Here is a 16,845-nt window from a genome sequence, read left to right as displayed (position 1 = left end):
CAAGGTCAGCCTCAGCAATTCAGCAAGGCTCTAAGCAACTTGACAAGACCCTACCTCAAAATAAGAAATAAAAAGGTCTGGGGATGTGACTCAATAGTTAAGTTCCCCTGAGTTCATTTCTCAGCAGCCAAAAAAAAAAAAAAAAAAATACATGTTATCTCTCTGTACTATTTGTTACCATGGCACATGAATTTAAAATCATCTCAAAATAAATGGTTAATTTTTGCAATCCTTAAAAATCAAGGTAACCAAGTAATTGAAGATGGGAAACTTATTCTTTTAGAACTAATCCAGTTAATGAATTAAGAAGGGAAAATGGAATATAATCATTTTGCAGCTTTAACAAAATAATAGATATAGATGAGAAGATTTTACTCCATAAGGGGAAAAAATCAGGCCCATTTGGATGCCTGAAAAGTGTGCATTCCTCTTTAGAATAATGAAATAAAATATATATGTTACAAACTGTTGAAGTGGTTATCAAAATATTTTACAGAAAAAAAATGTGTAAACTAGGTGCAGTGATACAACCCTGTAATCCTAGCGACTCAGGAGGCTGAAGTAGGAGTATTGCAAGTTCAAGGCCAGCCTCAGCAACTTATCAAGACCCTCAGCAACCTAGTAAGACCCTGTCTCAAATTTTAAATTATTTTAAAAGGACTGGGGATGTGTTTCAGTGGTTAAGTGCCCCTGGGTTCAATTCCCAGTACCAAGAAAAAAAGTCAAAAATAAATTTGTAACCCAAAAAGAAAATAAATAAATGTGTAACTTTGAGTGCAAAGTTTCACCATTCCCTATATCCTCAAACCCTCTGCGGTCTCTGGAAACCACTGTCTATTCTCTACTTCAATGAGATCAATTTTTTTAAAATTCTGTTTATGAAAGAAATTATGCAATAACTGTCTTTCTGAGTCTGGCTTATTTCACTTACCTAAATATCTTTCAAATCCATCCATGCTGTTATGAATGATTGAATTTTATTCTTTTTATGACTGAATAGTATTCCATTGTGCATACAAACCACATTTTCTGAATCCTTTCATCCCAGAGTTAACAATAATGTATTGCATATTTCAAAATAGCTAGAAGACTAGATTTTTAATGTTTTCCACCAAAGAAATGATAACTATTTAAGGTGATGGATATGTTAATTACATTGATTTGATCATTACATAATATATGTGTGTGTGTATATATATACTTCTCAAAACACCATATTGTACCCCATAAATATGTATAACTATTATGAATCAATTAAAATTTTAAATTAAAAGAGAACAAAAGCAAACTTGTGATAATCATATATGTGCATCTTCGTTTACTTATCAAATAGCAAGGACTAGTGGTAGGTTTAACAATTTGGAAGTGGAGATAAGCATGCATTTTATATTTTAAGAAACCTCAAGTAGCTATAAGGCCATATAGAAATATTCGTGACTTCTCATGGTGACAATCACAGGATCTACAAGATGCAGGGGAACCTGTGAAATGGCACCAAGACAATGCAAGCAAAATCAAGTTTGTGGGAAATCTAGCAATGTAATACATCCAGATTCCTTCAGCAAATTCCAAGAGAAATGGAGAATGAGAGCGGGCAACTTAGAGATAAAAACAACGCAACATGCCTTCCGGGGGGCAGTGGATGGACCTTATCTGATTCAAACAAAGAAATGGTTCTAAAGAGAGAAAGGTTATGAGACGAGTGGGAGAAATTGAATATTGACTGAATATTCAACAATATTAGGGAAGTTCTGTTCGCTCTAAAGTGAGATAAAGGCATAGTGCTTATGGTTTATTTTAAGGAGTCCTTATCTTTTAAAGATGCATTCTGAATTATGGAGAGATGAAGGGCCCGCTTTCTGCTACTTTTGTGTATTTTTAAAAAATATATTTATAATAAAAATGAAGCAGCAATAGGCATCTCTGTACATGATTCTGCTTTCTTCTAGGATTGTTTCTTATGGACAGTTCCTAAAAGTGGAATTGGGGGATTAAAGGACGTTCACAGTTTATGGCTTTTGGCATGCATTGCTCAAGTGAGCTGGTGGAACAGGAAAAAACAGTCAGCACCTAAGACCCCCTTCTCGCAGGGAACTGGGTGCATTTGTAGAGATGGAATTTGCCTGTCTCCACCCTTGCTCTCCTTTGTTTTGACCAGATGTTTCCTTCCTCTAAGAAAGAGCACACATTTAAGCCAACACTCAAATCCCAGTTCTTGCTATTCAAGTTTCCCTGGTTTTTGTCACATCTGCTGGGTGTAAAATCATTTCTTCTTCTAATCTAGGTGAGAGGACACCTACATTGAGCCTGTTTCTCGTTACAGAATGCCAAATTCTGTAACAACACACCTGTGGTAAATTGCTGTGGTCATTGTCATTTATTTATTATGTCCCCAGCTAAAGTTCCTAGAGGAGCCTATCTAGGTCTACATCGGACCAAAGAAAGTGTACTTTGTCCTCCTAGAAACTGTTCCCAGTTAACTCCAATCAGCATCCACAGTGCGGGGTCCCTGCCTCTCACTAGATACCACCAAGTTTACAAACACTTGTTGGGTGAGTTAGAACAAGACCAGCTTGCTAGTAACATGAGCATCCTTTATTACTAGGAGGTTGGATGCTCTAATCAGATCAGTCCTCAGGAGCAAGTTTAACTCCTTGGACTCCCTAGGAGAACATGGTCTGGCAGTTGCCCTCCCTCAGTAGAGAGAGCTTCCAGCTCCCAGACCCCCACAGCCACAGCCTCATTTTCCCAAAGCCCAGTGTGTGGCTCCCAGACCCAGGTGTCAGAACCACATAGAGAAAAGGTCTCTGGGAAAATCCAATTCACATGCCCATCCCAAACCTACAGAATGAATTGATCTCTAGAAGTAAAGACCTGTGGGATTCTATTAAGACCCCTGACCTAGAGAGAATGGTCCCAGTTCATCACCCTAAAACACAAGACTGAACTACTCATAATAACCAAGATATGGGATCAATCTCAGTGTCCATAAACAAATGAATGGATAAAGAAGATTTAAGATATATATGTATGTGAATATATTTGTACATATATACATACACATACATATATACAATGCAGTACTCTGCGTTAAGATGGAAATCTTGTCATTTGCAAAATCATGAATGAACCTGGAGGGCCTGTGTTAAGTGAAATAAAATAGACACAGGAAGACGAATACTGCATGATCTTACTTATGTGGAATCCAAAAAAGTCAAAGGCACCGAAACAGAGTAGAATGTGGTTCACCAGATGCTGAAGGGTAGGAGTTTAGGAAGATGGAGCTGAAAGGCTGTGTAACTTCATTTAGACAGGAAGAATAAGTTCAAGAGATCCATTGTGCATCGTGGATCAACATCGTATTAGCAACAATATAGTGTATATTTGAAATTGCTAAGAGAATAGACTTGAAGAGATCTCACCCCAAAAAGACAGGATGTGAGATAAAGTATATGTTAATTAACCGGCGATCACCATTCCATAATGTGTACTTACATCTAAACATCATAGGGTACACTGTAAATAAACACGATTTTTATTTGTTAATTAAAAAAGAAAAAGTGGGCTGGGGCTGTAGTTGGAGAATTACCCAGGAGGCAGCTATAAACACTGAATGAACCCGAAGTGAACAAGTGAATACAGGAAGGCGGGAAAGAAGGAATAAGTTACCTAACCAACCAACGAATTCATGAATGGACAAATGAGTTAATTCATTAACAAATGAAGAAATGAGTGAGTGGGTGGATTAATACATGCATGCCTGCAAGAAGAAAGGGAGAGTAACTGGGTCCATGCAGGGAATTTAGGGTCACAGCAGAGAAGTCTGCCAGCCTGGCTCTGTCCTCTTGCCAACCGAGGTTGCAGGAAGTTTCCAGGAAGAGATAGAATCCACACTGTACATTCACCTGCCCATAGTCTCTTGGGGACAGTGACCGGTGTTCCCCTATACAGAAGCACTGACCAGCACTCACAGTGACTCCAGACACAAAATCAGAGCTTTATGTTTTCTGCACATTTTGCAAGGAATTTTTGAATGTGTCCTAGACTGCAAATAAAACAATCATTTGTGGGCAGAGGAAAGCTTTTGGCATCCTAAATGAAATACAACAAGCACCCTCAACTTCTGAGTTAGCAGAATGTATTTGCAAAGTCTCCAGCAGTGATCAAAGATGTGTGCAGCTTGAGAACCGGAAGTTCCTTTTCCTCTCCTCACCTCTCTCCATGTCCTCCCCTTTCACCTTTTCCTTCCTGTCCTCTCCTCCTTTCTGAAATTCTTTTCCTAAGAAGGGTTAGAATACCAGTGGAGAATAGTCCACCACAGCCCTCTACGACACCCCTCCCCTCTGCACCCCTCCCCTCTGCCAGCCCTGCACCTCTGTGCAGATCCTTGTCCAGAGTTTAGAGGAACCAGGAGGTCTGTGGTCCCCAAGCAGATGCACAAGGACTTCTGTTGCAGGGTCTGTGCTGCCCAGATTGGAAGTGGTGCTTACCACCTCCTCCCCAGGGTCACACAGGCAACGGAGGATGAGTAAGAACTCAGACTCTGCACCCAAGGATCAGCTGGCTGGTCAGGGTATAGGCCACTGGAGAGGGGCACACAGTGCTACATAGAAGTGATGCTTCATGTTCCCGGCAGGACACACAGAGCCCTTGGTCATGAACTCTTTCTGCCCTAGAAACCCAGGAATAGCTTTCAATACCAATTCCTACAATATTCATGAAAAGGGGGTGTCCCAGAATTGGGGCAGGTTTCCCAAGGATTTTTGACACTCTGTTCGAGCTGCCTGCTAGACTACCAGACACAGTGCCTGGGGACTTTGAACCCTGGGAAGACAGGAAATGCTCAGGATTAGCATCTTGGTGGATTTTAGTTCTGTTCTAATGGTCTGAGCATCACCACCTTCCCATGTATCATTTTCCAGTTCTGTGAAAAGGAAGCTGCCCCTGTCACCATCACAGAAGCCAGGGAGGCAAAGATAAGGATGTCCTCCTCAGCCCCTGAGCTGCCCATGTCCTCCCAGAGACATAGCCACCAATCCTGGGCTCTGACTTCCCCGTGCTTCTTCCCCATCATCATGGAACTCCTTCGAGGACATTCCTCTTCTCTCCAATGTTATTTCCACTTCTCATCATAAAAATGGAATGATTCGGTGTTTATGCTTCTAGCTACATTTATCTTTAAGAGCAAGATGTTGAGTTTAGTTTTAATGATGAAAAAAACCTTTCAAAGGATAACTCACTGAAACTCATTATGTACTATAAAGGCCACTATTTAAAGATTCGGTAATTCCAGTGATAATCTTTTTAAAGCAGATTTATAGCAGAAAATAGTTAGATTCTTTGACTTCAGTTATAATTTTCCATTTTGTAATTTAATACTCCTTTAGTTTACATTTGCGCATTAAAAATATAGCATCTAAAAGTCCATCATTAAATACTTTTAATAAGTGCAATAAATAAGTTTTACAGTGTGCATAAATCTAAAAACAAAACCCAACATAAATTGTTAATCTTACACTTTTTCTCATTAATTGCAATACATAAACATATGTTTTATACAAAGATATTTGCTACAAAATAAGTATAATAAATACAGTTTACCACATGTATTAATCTTAATAGTTACAAGCTGTTAATCTTATATATTAGGTAATAATTTGCAATAAATAATTGTTTATTATCTTGATGTTTGCTTGTCTTGGGTTTTAGCAATATGCAATAAAGAAATGCAATTTTGAATAATTTGATTGTAAGACTGCTGGGAAAATACTGTATGTTATAATTAGCTGCGTTAGGATTCTGTTCATGAGAAAAAGCACGGAAAGGGGGTTCAATAACCCAGACATATGTTATTGAGTCCATAAATAATTTTAAAAGTTGAGTTCAGTTTCAAACAAAACAGAAATCTTGAAACTTAAATACAAATGCAATTAGTGAAACACGTCCCATTCTTTAGGGCTTTCATCTTTATTTATTTAAAGGAGACAAAGAAAGCTGTACGTCCCATGGAAACTGCCCAGCTCCAGGCTGAGATAAGGATATGGCCGCCCTTGGTCAAAGGAGTGGACTGCATGTCCCACCCACACCCTCCAGAAGAGTCGGCAGGTGCGTGCACAGATCTAGCACCCTCCAGACCCACCTTCAGCTGGTACTTTCTAAAGTGCACACTTTTTTTTTTTCAGGGAGGGGTTGTCACCTTTACTAAGCTTAATAGAAACAGCTAATCTTATATGTAAAAGTAGTAATTTGTCATAAAAAATTGTTCATTATCTGGGCATTTGTTTGTCTTGGAGTTTAGCAGTCTGCAATAAAGCTCCGCAATTTTGAGTAATTGGATTATAAGACTGCTGGGGAACTATGGTGGATTGTACTGAGAGGAGGGAGGGTCCTGAGGGCCAGAGATACCACAGAACCAAACTACTGTCTCCACTAAATGTAAAAGCGGGGCCCTCACCAGCAATGCCATGGGGTCTTTAAATAGTCACCCAAGGACAGAGAGGGAACCCGTTTCCCTGGCTTTTGTTTCTGCTGGAGAAAACCTCATTCAGAGAAAAGCAGTTCTGGCTGAACTGAGACTCTGTCCCTCTGTGAAGGTGAGGTGGCCCAGGGCGGCTCAGGCCCTACATACAGGTACTGGGGGTGCAGCCACAGAGGAGGGTCTTAGCTGACACCCATGAGGCCCATCTACTGATCAGATGGCACCCAAAATTCACCTGTGAGCCTGGGAGAAGCAGCACGAAGCAGTCACCTCTTTCCAGTGCTCCCAACATCTCTCATGGCATAGCCATAGCCAGTGCCATCAACACAGGCCCAGAGAACTGGCGCAGTCCCAGCCAGAGGAACAAGGGCCCTGTGCGCTTTGTGTTCCTGGAATCCCTTGGCATAAAGACCCACTTTGGGAAAACCTTCCCCAGACAAGGAGGGAGGGAGGGAGGAGAAGGAGGGAGGGAGAGAAAAGGGAGGGAGGAAGGAGAGAAGTGGAGAAAGAAAGAGAACAGGAAGGAGAGGGGGGAAGGAAACAGAACACCAGACTATTAAGGCCAGGAACAACTCTTCCTAATGCAGAAAACATCAGCTCCCCATAAACACACCTGCATGCTCACGTTGGGAGTTCCTGTGGTGATAGCAGCTCACTTCTTCCATGTCTCTGCTGTTAAGGGCACCAGGGGACGGACGGCCCTTCCAGCCCCACTCAGGGTGCAAGTCCTTGGCAGCCTCTACCAAGTTCAGCATGCTATAGTCCACAGGCTGCAAGGGATTCCTTCATCAGGGAACAGAATAGCTCAACTCATGAAGGTAGTCACTGCCTAGGGTTGGACTTCAGGAAGAGCTGGTTACAGGTCCCCAGGAGCAAGTTCTGTGAGCCTGAGACCCAGGGCTTCTGAAGACACAGCCGGGCTCACTGTCCTCTCCTCCACCACAGCAATGATCTCTGGTTCCTTCCCCTGGAGCCAGGGTCCCTACTCTCAGCCAGACTGGAAAAGAGACAGACTCCACCATCTGCTGCCCTTCCCCAAGAGATATGCATCTTCAACAAAGTCCTCAGCCCTCCCATGTCCCTTTTCCAGCCTCCTCAATTCCAGTCCTTGGATATGAGACAACAGGTCTCAGGAGGAAACCACGGGTCTTATGGAGAGGGACACCCCCACTTCCATGTAGTTATCTGGGAGGTCTCCCTAAGGGTCAAGAGAGTGGGCAGTGCCCTGTCCCGGCCCCAGATCATTAAGGAAAGGCATCGCAGGAACACTCCTGGATTGTGGAGAAACACAGACCGGGCCAGCATGCAGTGGGGACGACAGTGCCACCTCAGAGGAGGATGTGTGTGTCCCAAATAGGGGACCTTGGGGCAAATCTCAAACTCAAGGAGAAGGAAAAGGAATCTGGAAAAGTCTTCGACTCAGAGGCAACTGCCACAAAAGCCCAAGATGAGGAGCACTAAAGAGCCGTTCCTGCAGATGGAAAAGGCGCCTTCCCCCTGCCTGAAGATGCAAAAGGCAATCCGAGTCCCTGGGCGGCGTCGGGGCAACTGCGGAAATCACGCAGCCAGATGAAGCTCATAAATTTCCCCTATGAACAATTGTTTTCATTTCCCTCCCATGCCACTAGATATTATAAGTGGAAAGCAAAACACAAGTAAATATGTTCATTCTACTCTTGTGATCAGTGATAAACGAGAGGCTGCGGAGGCTGACAAAGGTCAGCGGGCGGCACGCAGCGGGTCTGCGAGCGGACACTGCCACCCTCCGGCCGCGTTTGGGACTGCACCAGCTGGGTCCTCCCTGTTCTCCTGCCCGCCTGCCTGCCCACTGGCGCAGGCTGCAGACTCCATCCCCAGCAATGTTCCCGGTTCTCTAGGACATCAAAACAGGCAAACTGCAGAAAAAATTAAAAAGCCCAGGAAACTTCAAATTAAAAATAACCGTTATCCATAATAACTTCTTTCCCAAAGATAACCCACTCATTAACATTTTGATACGTTTTTCTCCCAGTCTTTTTCCATGAGCGCTCTCCGATGGGGGTGTGCGTTCTGCTATGAGCTGGACATGGAGAATACAAAGCTGTTTGCACAAAGTTAAATCCTGATTTTTTTTCCATGAAAGGTTAAAACCGATTTCCATAAATATCTCATGAATATCTTTTTAGGGGCTACATAATATTTCAACTTGTGACTGTATCAGAAGTTGTTTAATCCTCCCCCAATTGTTATTCATGTAAAGTGTTTCTAATGTGTTCATGACTAGGGATCATATTATAATTAAAATATTTATTCATAATCTTTTTCTCACACTGTTTAGATCCCTAAAGGTGAAATTACTAAGTGAGAATAACATTTTTTAAGACTCAATAACATTGTTTTCTAGATGTACAATATGTGAATGAAGAATATTACAAGACCTGGTAGGAGAACAGATAATAGTGCTCAAATAAATCATGCTACACTGGCTTCTGGACAGGAAGATTCAGTATTGTCCACCTATCAATCCCCATTCATCCATTCTTCCAATCTAAATGCAATTCAAATCAAGTTTCATCAAAACTTTTTTGATAGTTTTGTCACCCTGATTTTTCAAATTTTATTTGAAAGAATAAAAGAATAAAGAATATCCAAGAAACATTTTTTAAAAAAAGGAATGGAGGATTCTTGCTCAACCAGATATAAAAATATATTGCAAAAAGCTGCAATGATTTAAAAAATAAAATGCAAAATAATGCAGAAATAGGCCCTAATATTTATATTTTTAACACAAAGTCTTTTCATGCCAGTGGAAAAGCAATAACTAATTGATAAAGATACAGGTACAATCTGCCACTCATTCAGAAAATATAAAATTAGTGCCCACATCACAGCATACATTTTTTTAAAAATCTTTGATAATTAAATATTTGAATTTTAAGCAAAACTTAGAGGTACTATTTGCATCTATTGTAATAGTTAAGCTCCTTCTATGTCCAACTCCAAACACAAAAATCAGAAAGAAAAAAATAACTAGAATTGAAATGAACAAATTTAAAAGATTCACCTGTGGGAAAAAAATAACTAGAATTGTACAGATTGAAAAGATTTACATGTGAAAAATACAATTTTGAAATTGAAAGGAAAACCTAAACCAGGAAAATAAAAAAAAAATGATTTTCAACATATATAACAGAAAGAAGGCTAATGCCCCTAGTGTATCGAGCTCTCTTACAAATGAATAACAGGCAAATATTTCAATAGGAAAAAAAATGGATCAAGGACTTGAATAGCAATTCACAAAAGAATAAATACAAATGATAAATACACATAAAAGATGTTCAACCTTATTAGTAATCAAAGATATGCAAATTAAAACAGAAATGAGAGATCATGTTTGTCCCTATATTGGTAAAGACAAAACAATGATAATATAGAATGTAGTGGAGGAATGGAGAAATGAACCCTTTCAATGCCAATGGTGATGGAATAAATTAGGTAACCTATATGAAGGGTAATTTGACAATATTACCAAAATCCTTAAAAATGCATGACCCAGAGATTCTACTTCCAAAGAAATCAATCACAGATATGTATAAAGATTCAGCTGGATGGCTTTTCATTGCTATTGGAAATAAACCAAAGTCCAACAATAGAAGAACACACACACATACACACACAATAGGCATATAAATAGATCACACACAAGACTCTTAAAAGTAATGTTGTAAAAAATATATACTTAATTACATTTAAGGATTCTTCACATCATGTTGTTCTATAACAAAAAAGCAACTTGTAATGTAACCATGCTTTTTACACACACACACACAAACACACACACACACAATAACTATAGAATATTCCTCCAAATAGTAATAATGGCAGAAGGGATTCAGGTAAATTTTTAATATTCTTTCGGCTGAATAATATTTTCTAACTCTCTGCATTTAACAATTTCTCATCCATCATTAATTAGAAAAATAGCATTTAGCAATGATCATGTTCATTTGTTCATTATTAATCCAACAAATACCCTCAGAAGTTACACTCGGAACAAGGAACCTTCTAGAAGCCTGGTAACACCTGTAAACGAGACAGAGCCTGTCGTCGTGGAGCTGATGGATTCCAGGGTTAAGGAATAAACCATAACACAGCACCAGGGTGGCTTTTGATCCGTTCTGTGGAAAAAAAATGGGGACTGAGGCAGTGAAGGGAGCTATCCTAAGAGGACTACAGAGAAGGTCACTCTGAGGAGGTGACAATCAGGGGACCTGAGTGAAGTGAGGAGCAAGAGACCTGAGGGCGTGGACAAGCATTCCCTGCAGGGGGAACGGGAAGGGCCAAAGCCCAAGGAGGGAACCAGTCTGGCGAGTTGTGAGGAGAGCCAGGAGGCCTGCAGCTCCAGGGCAGAGAGCAGGTGAGGAAGCAGGCGGTGGAGTCGGAGAGGAGGCTGGGGAGCAAGATCCTGGAGGACCTTCTGGGGACGGCAGGGAGTTTGCATTTTCTTCTGTACGTGATGGAAGCCACTGGAAGTTTTGTGCAGGAATTTCATTCCCCTACTATGTCACTGGCTCCAGGCTGAGAATGGAGGACAAGGTCCGAGTAGGAGACTAATCAAGGGGTCACGGTATGTTCTGGGCCTGGACCACAGCTCCCTGGCTTATGGAAACCTGTCAGCATCAGCCATTCACACTGGCTCACGCAGCGAGCAGTTATGAAGGCATCGAGGGGTTAGAATCTTGATGCACCCTGGTTAACAAGGTGCTCAGACAACTTACTCCCTCAGAACAGAGAGGCCCAGGCTAAGAAGGCTGGGCATGGCTGGGATGGCCATGGGGTACATCCTCTCCAGCCCAGAAACCATCCCAACCAAAATGTGGAACAATTAGTAGTTAAACAAAGAGCCTTCCCCCACTTCACCACATGTCTCAGAGGACACACTTGTCCCCAAAATAAAAGAATCCAGATTTGTCCCACTATCAGTGCCCCATGTCATGGAAAGAAGCATAAAATATATGTGACATTATTTTTTTCAGGGTTAGATTACTAATAGATTTCCAGGATTATTTATCCTGGGTTCCAGTGTAAACCCACTAGATTTTTTTTTTAATTAAAGTTAAAGATGAACATAATACCTTTGTTTTATTTATTTATTTTATGTGGCGCTGAGGATTGAACCCAGGGCCTTATGTGTGCTAGGCAAGAGCTCTACCACTGAGCCACAACCCCAGCCCCCCCCCCACTAGATTTATATAGGAAAGAAAATTCTGTTTTCCCAACTAAATCATGTTAAAGTCTTTGTCTCTCCTAGTTCCATGTTTTCATTGCTCCATGCACAGGGTCTCCAGTTTCCACAAAGATCTGTTTCTCCACTAGCCCCACGACACCTCTTTTTTTTAATATTTTTTGTAGTTGTAGATGGATAGTATGCCTTTATTTCATTTGTTTATTTTTATGTGGTGCTAAGGATGGAACCCAGAGCCTCACATGTGCTAGGCAAGCACCCTGCCACTGAGCTACAGCCCAAATCCTACCACTTGCCCTCTTCAGGAAACTGCTCCTTTGTAGCTGGAAAGACCCATTCGTGTGCTGGGGATGGAGGAATTGGGAGTCAGACACTGGGGACAAGTCTAAGGTGAGTCCTGGGCCTCCCAGGGGCTCAGACACTGGGGTTCACCACCTCTGTGTAAAAATATGCCAGAGATGAATTTGTGACTTTCATCTTCTTCACCCAAATCAGGATATTGATGCTCTGAATGTGTCTGCAGGACCATATGATCGGGACAATGGGCACAAGATAACTCAGGAGTTCAGCCAGTGTCCTAATGCCAGGGGCACCACCCAACTGAATAGATGCAAAGGTTCCAGAAAGGAGGCACCCGTGTGAATGTAGGTATCAGGGACTAACAGACAGTGGCCCTCTCAGTCACTAAACTAAAAGTCCACCTGTCCCAAGTAAGGTATGTGATAAGATAAGGGCAGCCCCCCAAGATCTCAAGAGTACCCTGGCATGATGCTGCCGAAAAAGCTCTCTCAGGACTAGCCACGTGAGCATGGAAAAGTCTCATAGGAGGTGACGTCAGCGCTGACCAAACACATCTTGGACACCACCTCTCATAGACCCCAAAGTATCATAGCTGACCAGAAGTCACTGCCCAGCCCAGAGACAGCCCTGCCACCAAGACAGCCACAGCATCATGTCAGAATGGTCTTCCTCTCTGACTGCTTCAACGAAGTACCTTGCTTAAAGGAAGAGGTGCATGAGCACCTCTCCTCTGGACTTGAACCCTGTGCTCTACCCTGGAACTCAGTACAATGCCTGGCACATGACAGACACTTGGTATTTGGAGAGTGGAAGGGTGCATAAACATAATCCAGTGGCTTGTTTCTCTACCAGTTTTGGATCCAGAAGAAATAGCATTTCTGGGAGACCTCAGCTTCTGCCACTCATGTTATACTGACCATCAGCCTTGGGAAAGAACATGCCTAGGGTCTGGGTGGCTATTACCTCCGTTAACAATTCACCTTCCAAGTAACACTGCCCATGCTGTACTGAGGCGCAGTAATATGAACTGCCCACCTGCAGAGATGGCCTACAGAGCCGCTGCCTCAGGCCTGAAGCCCTGGCTTGGCAAGCCGGTGAAGTTGGACCAAACCAGGCCTCCACTGCTCCATCTGGAAGATGGTGCTAATTACCCAGGCATGTCCTGAGACTCTAATGGCATGATAAAGCACAAAGGCCCCTTATTGGCCAGGGGCCTAAAGGCATCATCAAGCCATGTTTGCCGTTGGCTAGAGCAGGGGCAACACAAGGACCCTAATGCTCTTGGCCCACAGCCTATCAGCTCACATTTGAGGCTGGAATCTTCTCCCTTGGGCCCCAGAGCTGCCTCGTGGGTGACTGAAGAGCCAAGGAGCAGCTGCAGACACTGGGCCATGGCATTGCTCCTAGAGGAAGGGAGGACTCATGGCTGGTGGGGACAGGGGAGATGGCTCCATGTTGGAGGATCTGATGCTCCGAATAACCTCCATGTGCAGGGAAAGGGTGGGTGGAAAGTGGGCTGCCTGGCTGTTCCCAGTCCCAAGGTTTCTCCTTTGATTCAGCTTGGGCCTGCCAGACTCTCCTTGATGGAGACCCTCTACCCCTCCCCCCAGGGCCTCTCCAAGCTGCTCTTCATCAGAGACGAGACAACTGGGCATGGAAATGGTCTGCAGTGAGACTCTTCTGTCTCAAAACCGTGAAGGGATGAGAGGCCATATACCTAAGGAAATAGAAGAGCATATTTAATAAACAGAGGTGATCTCACTTTTTTTTTTTACTCCCACATGAGATTCCAGAGCAGATGACCAGCTACGCCCGCCCTCCCACAAGATGAGTGTGGGACAGACCAGAAAGAAAGGGACCAGACACACTGACCCGCTCTTCTCTCAGCAGGCTGTGTGCTCTGAGAATGGTCTGTGTCCCCTGCTCCCATGGCTAGGGAGGGGCCTCCAAGCATGATGTGAAGAAGGGGACAGAGGTGACCCCATGCCCTGGCAGCAAGCCCCGCCCATGTTAGAAGCAGAGCCCTGCCGTGCCAGGGCCACCTCCTGTACCCCACTGGCATGTTGGGAAACTGACCTGTCCCTGCTTAGGGTACCCTCTTATCATCTACACTGCACTCAGGTTCCCCCAAAGAGAGACATCACATTTTAAATCAGGAACACTAACCATTGAGCTATTTATTCCTTTAAGAGACCTAAGGAGGAAATGATTGGAAGGTATTTCCCGAAAGCCTGCCCGACTTCCACTTTGTTCAGGGCTGGGGAGATCACCCAAGGAAAGGAAGAGTCAGCCCCAGGAGCTCACGGTAAGTCTGCAGGAGAATATCCAAGCAGCAGTGCAGAAAGCCTGCAGAGTTGTGAAACCAGAGCCCTGTGCTGTGTGGCCCTCACAGAGCTCCTGGGGCACCAGGGGGTGGTGCTGGGGGACTGAGCAGAGGCTCACATGGCTGGGCAAGCCGTGGGCATACCCTGGAAGTTCAATAGCAGCTCTTGAACTTCCAGTCTATATAGCATGCTCTTGATCCATTAGTTCTTCAAATTCAAGGTCCTAGAGGAAGGTTCAATTAGCAACCCATGACCTGAGACCATGCCTGGTGGCCTGGAGGAGCTGGCTCAACCTCTCCAAGTTGCTCCTTGGAGGGAGGCCCAAGAACCGAAGACCTTGTTTCACCCAGGAGACATCCTGGGGCTCTCGTTCTCTGAGACTGGCCCAGAGTCCCCTTTTGCAAGGCTGAGGCTGCATGTTCTGCTCTGGCCTCTAAGCCAGAGGCACAGGCGGAGAAACACCAAGCTTCTTGCAAGAAGCTGCAGGTGGAGGTGGAAAAGCGTCTTGCTGGGTGGTGATTAGATAAGTTAACAACCTGTAAAGTCTAGAATTCACTCAGCCCCCCAGGTTCACACCGTTGGCATCTCAAATGGAATACCAAAAAACTCAACTATCAAGGTATAGCCAATCTTTTCAAAGATCAAATTGAAGCTAATTTTTAAAACCTCAACTTTTTAAAATCTCATGATAATCAAAATTTTAAATCAAGACAGGGCTCTGACCTTGCACAGCACGAGCTGGCCATTTTATACTCTCATAGCACTGAGCGCGTTGTCCCTGTTGCACTCACCACGGTTGTCATTAAATATTCATTGGGGTGATGTCTGGATTAATCTCTGACCCCACAAGGATGAGAGCAGTGGGCTTCAGCAGAAATTGTGCACCTGGCCCCCAGCTTAAGCGGAGCATGTGATAAAGAGGCACCCAGGAAGCACCAGATGAGCATCACCCATGGAAAGCCATGCTGAGTGCTGCTCTCTGCTTAGATGCCACCAAGATCTGCTCCTAGCCCTGGGGGACTCCCCACTGGACCCCATCACTGTCACCCTACATATTCCTACCTTCACCTTCTGGCAGGGAGGAATCAGACCTGGATTCTGATGACCCCTTTGTTGTCATTTGTGAAAAGATGTATTAACCAATTAAGTCCCCTAAGTTTTCAATTGTATATAGGACAATGGGACATAATGGGTTAAGTGCAGAGCTGACAGGAGGCCTTCGAGTCTCACAAAACAATCAGACAGACCCTGAGACAATGAGTGACAGATTTTCCTGTGGTTCTTTGACTTTTCTCCACCTTCTCCTAAGGGCCACCACTCAATTGGCCCTGGGAGGGTGTGTCCTGCCATTCCTGGCACTAGGGTGCCTGGGCTTCCACCCCCCTCGGGATCCAGGTTGGATCCATTCCAAGACAGTCGCTCTCTGTCCACTTCTTCACAGAGAACATTTCTATTTTGAGGGAGTTTAATTTGAGGCCAGTCGGAATCACAGAGTACGGGTTTGCCTGAAACATGCTAAGATGCAGGCAGCTGCTAAATAAAAATCCCCAAATAGCCATGCTCTATTTTTGCATTTTTATAAGTTCTTTGAAAGGAAAAAAAGAGAGAGAGAGAGAAAAAGAGAGATTAAGAAATATAGAATTTCTCCCTTTTCCACCTAACCTCCTAGCAGCAAGAAAATAGGAAGGGAGGTTTTGGGCAAAGGGGGAATCCCCACCTCAGTGGCTCGCTCCTGCCAGCACCCTCTGCCCTGTGTGCCTCCCCTGCAGGTAGCATTGTCTGCCTCCCCAACAGGCACCTGCCTTGTCCTATTTGGACAGAGGATGAAAAAAGGGGAGAAGTACCCCAAGTTTTCACCATTCATTCTCCCAGTTTCTGGAAAGATACCCAGTTGGAGACATGCCCAGGCACGGCCCCCAAAGCCAGCAGACCCAGCCCAGCAGCGCTGGCTCCTGTGGACCCAGACCAAGCTGGAGACCAGCTTGGGCGCTTTGTTGGAGTGACATGAATAAGAAAGGAGAAGCAACGCACCATTTTGATTCTTTTTTTAAATAATCACAGGGTCAGTCTCCCTTCCAGAAAGAACATTAGGTGCCGGTTTCCTGCTGGAAGCCCTATAAATCCCTGTGTCTCCTCGATATACAATTCAAAAAAGGACTCCAAATTGCCACTGCTGTCATGCTAAGCACTGGAAAGTTCTGCTTGACCTTTTATTAACATTTTTCTAAACCAATATGTTTGGTGGGCTTTTTTTTTTTTTACTAGAAGCACCCTAAGGAATTATGAAAAATACTTTTTTCTGTAGTTTATCCCATATGCACTTAATAGGCTCACAAATATAATACCATTATAAAAAAGAAAAACTGCCAACTCTGCTAAAAAAAATTGTCATAACACTAAATTATTATATAAATATAAAAGGAGTGTGTCTGTAAAATATTCACTCAATGAACATCCCAAGGTGATGGTTTTGCTATGTTGTTTTTATTCCTGAGAGATCCATAACGCATTTGGATATG

The sequence above is a fragment of the Spermophilus citellus genome (assembly GCF_964194105.1).
Source record: "Spermophilus citellus genome assembly, chromosome: 18".
Lineage (NCBI taxonomy): Eukaryota > Metazoa > Chordata > Mammalia > Rodentia > Sciuridae > Spermophilus > Spermophilus citellus.
Note: the sequence above shows the minus strand (reverse complement) of the source record.